Here is a 4002-nt window from a genome sequence, read left to right on the forward strand (position 1 = left end):
AAACACACCTGATGAACTTGGACCCCACGTCAGAAGATACGGGTGCTGCCCACGAGGGTGGGGGGACACCCACCCCCCTAGGGCGCGCCCCCTGCCTCGTGGGGCCCCCGTGGCTCCCCTGATGTGCCTTTTCTGCCTATATAACTCCACGTGACCTAAAACTTCCAGAACACAAGATAGATCGGGAGTTCCGCCGCCAGAAACCTCCGTAGCCACCAAAAGTCAATCAGGACCCTGTTTCGGCACCCTGCCGGAGGGGGGAACCCTCACCGATGGCCATCTTCATCATCCCGGTGCTCTCCATGATGAGGAGGGAGTAGTTCTCCCTCAAGGCTGAGGGTATGTACCAGTAGCTATGTGTTTGATCTCTCTCTCTCTCTCTCTCGTGTTCTTGAGATGATACGATCTTGATGTATCGCGAGCTTTGCTATTATATTTGGATCCTATGATGTTTCTTCCCCCCTCTACTCTCTTGTAATGAATTGAGTTTCCCCTTTGGAGTTATCTTATCGGATTGAGTCTTTAAAGATTTGAGAACACTTGATGTATGTGTTGCTGTGGATATCTGTGGTGACAATGGGATACCGCGTGCCACTTGATGTATGTTTTGGTGACCAACTTGCGGGTTCCGCCCATGAACCTATGCATAGGGGTTGGCACACGTTTTCGTCGTGATTCTCTGGTAGAACTTTGGGGCACTCTTTGAGGTCCTTTGTGTTGGTTGAATAGATGAATCTGAGATTGTGTGATGCATATCGTATAATCATACCCACGGATACTTGATGTGGCATTGGAGTATCTAGGTGACATTAGGGTTTTGATTGATTTGTGTCTTAAGGTGTTATTCCAGTACGAACTCTAGGGCTGTTTGTGACACTTATAGGAATAGCCCAATGGATTGATTGGAAAGAATAACTTTGAGGTGGTTTCGTACCCTACCATAATCTCTTCATTTGTTCTCCGCTATTAGTGACTTTGGAGTGACTCTTTGTTGCATGTTGAGTGATAGTTATATGATCCAATTATGTTATTATTGTTGAGGGAACTTACACTAGCGAAAGTATGAACCCTAGGCCTTGTTTCAACACATTGCAATACCGTTTACGCTCACTTTTATCACTTGCTACCTTTCTGTTTTTATTATTTCAGATTACAAATACCTTTATCTACTATCCATATACCACTTGTTTCACTATCTCTTCGCTGAACTAGTGCACCTATACAATTTACCATTGTATTGGGTGTGTTGGGGACACAAGAGACTCTTTGTTATTTGGTTGCAGGGTTGCTTGAGAGAGACCATCTTCATCCTATGCCTCCTATGGATTGATAAGCCTTAGGTCATCCACTTGAGGGAAATTTGCTACTGTCCTATAAACCTCTGCACTTGGAGGCCCAACAACGTCTACAAGAAGAAGGTTGTGTAGTAGACATCAGTGATCTTCGCCGGTTGGAAGGCCGACGGGACCATTTTCGTCGCTATGGAGGGCGTCAATGTGACCCACGTCTTACGCATGGCGCCCGAGGACCTGGTGCTTGCGACGGTGCCGGGCCTTCTGGTGTTCCACCTAAACCGGACATGCCAGCGGTGCCGCCGCTCCCAGCCTAGATTCTTGCCGGACCGGCCACTCCAATGGTGTACGCGGACAAGGTAATGGAGCCCGCGGACAAAGCAATGGATGTCGACGCCGTAGGCGTTGAGCCGTAACACGCGGCTCCCTCACCACCGCGTCCGTGCCCAGTGCGCGGCTGGGGGCCATGCGTGACTCTGCCGCCGTCTTCACCGCAGGACTACGACGTCTAGGACTACGAGGACCAGGAGAAGGCCGAACCTGCACCACACGTGCCGCCCGTGGAGCCCGCACAGCCGGACTCCCCGCATCTTCCATCTCTGACGCCGACGCAGGAGGCGGTAGCCGCTTGGGCTTGATCGTCGAGCGCTAGCCTCGGGCTGCGCCTCCCCGCATGGATTGCTACACTCAAGGACATCTTCGACAACGGGGCGAGCAGCTCGTCCGGCCCATCGACGCACCGCCGCTGGCACATAGTATCGCGGGCCGTGCTGCAGCACAGCCGCGCGGTAGTTCTCTGACTAGCCAATGGCCACTCCAATGGCGTCGCGTCTGGGACGCACCTTCCTGGTGGATCTTCTTCCGAGGAGGACGCTGCGCCTGGGCCTTCAACCTCGCGCCCGTGAGCCAGCCGCCAATGGCGGAGGTTGGTGGTAGTGGTTCCACTAGCCGTCGCTCAAGATGGATCAGGACGACTAGTCGATGGGAACAAAAAACATCCCGTCGCCTCCATATCCGGGCGTGCGTATGGGCTGGTGGACAGCCATCACGCTGGGCCTAGTTGGCTGGTGGGCACTAGCCCATGTTGTACGAGCATCAAAGAAAAAAAAAGAATCAAAAAGAAAAGGAAAAGGTGGTTTGGCCAGGGTAGTAGGCTATCCTGTTTTTGGCCTATTGCCATTATTTTTCGTTTTCTTTTCTGATTAGCTTCTGGCCTTTTCAGTTTTTGTACATATGTGTTTGTTAGTATTTTCTAACATAGTACTATGTAATGTCTGCTTATGAATGTCAACATGTTTTTATGGATGCAATTTTTAATTGCTACATGTTGATTATGCTTAAAAATTATATGACTACTTTTGATTTTTGCACATATCTTATGGATTGCATTGATGTCAATATATAACTTTGTTCACGGCTGTGAGGTCTACACCACCTAGTGATTACCTTCAAGGTGTTATATTTAACACAAGGTTGTATAAAGTACCATAAGAATAAGGTCTACACTGGTGATCGTGCAGTCGCTTGTCCTCAATGGTCTTCTATTTTTCCCGACTGCAAGGTTTCTCATATTATCAGTTCCAGATCTGATCATTGCCCTATTCTTATTGAATTGATGGGTGTCTCTCGCTCCGGTCCATTTGTTAAACAGTTGAAATATGAAGCGTACTGGAGAGAGAGGAGGCGGAGTTTAAAGTGCATACTGAATCGTGTTGGAACAAAAGTTCGCACGTTAATGATTTGGGAGACGTGGCAAATAATTTGGACAAGATGATGAAATCTCTTCATGGTTGGAGTAAGGTTCACATAGGCTATCTGCCAAAAAAGCTTGAAGCTGCTCATAACAGGTTAAATGTGCTATTTAAGAGAAATGATCATAATGCAATAGAGGAGAGGAAGAAAATACTATCAGAAATGGATGAGCTCCTAATAAAGGAAGAAATTATGTGGAATCAGAGATCATGTTTGGACAAAATGAGATGGGGGATAGGAATACAAAAAAATCATAGGAAAGCCACTTGGCGAGCGAAGAAGAAGAAGAATATTTCTGCTATTAGAAGAAGCGATGGATCTCTGTCTCAGGATATGGATGAAATCAAAGGTATTGCTAACTCATTTTTCAATAACCTTTACTGTTGTGATCATACGGTTAACCCATATCGTATTCCACTTGTGAAACCGTTGGTGAATGATGAAATGAATGAGGAGTTATGCAAACAATTTTCTGAGCAAGAAATTAGTGATGCACTTTTCCAAATTGGGCCTTTGAAGGCGCCAGGACCTGATGGGTTTCCAGCCAGATTCTTCTAGAGGAACTGGGGTTTGTTAAAGGAAGATATCGTTCGTGCCGTCCAGCAATTTTTTCTTTCAGGAAATATGCCCGAAGGGATTAATGATACTACCATTGTTCTTATTCCTAAAGTGAAGAATCCCCAATCGATGAAAGATTTTTGGCCAATTAGCCTATGCAACGTCATATATAAAATTATTTCCAAGTGCATCGTAAATAGAATGAGTCCCCTCTTGGATGGTATGATTTCTCCTACACAAAGTGCCTTCATTCCTGGAAGATTAATCTCAGATAATGCTCTCATCACTTTTGAATGTATGCATTCATTGAATACATTGAAAGATAGTCGTGGTGAATATTGTGCATATAAGTTGGATCTTGCTAAAGCTTATGATCGTGTGGACTAGAAGTTTCTGGAAA

General features: G+C 46.4%; 1 pseudogene; it reads right to left on the bottom strand.

The window, feature by feature from the left end:
• Positions 1-1508: 1508 nt before the first annotated feature.
• On the bottom strand, positions 1509-2046 carry LOC147980308 (uncharacterized; annotated as a pseudogene).
• Positions 2047-4002: the final 1956 nt, after the last annotated feature.

The sequence above is a fragment of the Triticum urartu genome, chromosome 3A (assembly GCF_056163025.1).
Source record: "Triticum urartu cultivar PI428250 chromosome 3A, HENAU_Tu73, whole genome shotgun sequence".
NCBI lineage: Eukaryota > Viridiplantae > Streptophyta > Magnoliopsida > Poales > Poaceae > Triticum > Triticum urartu.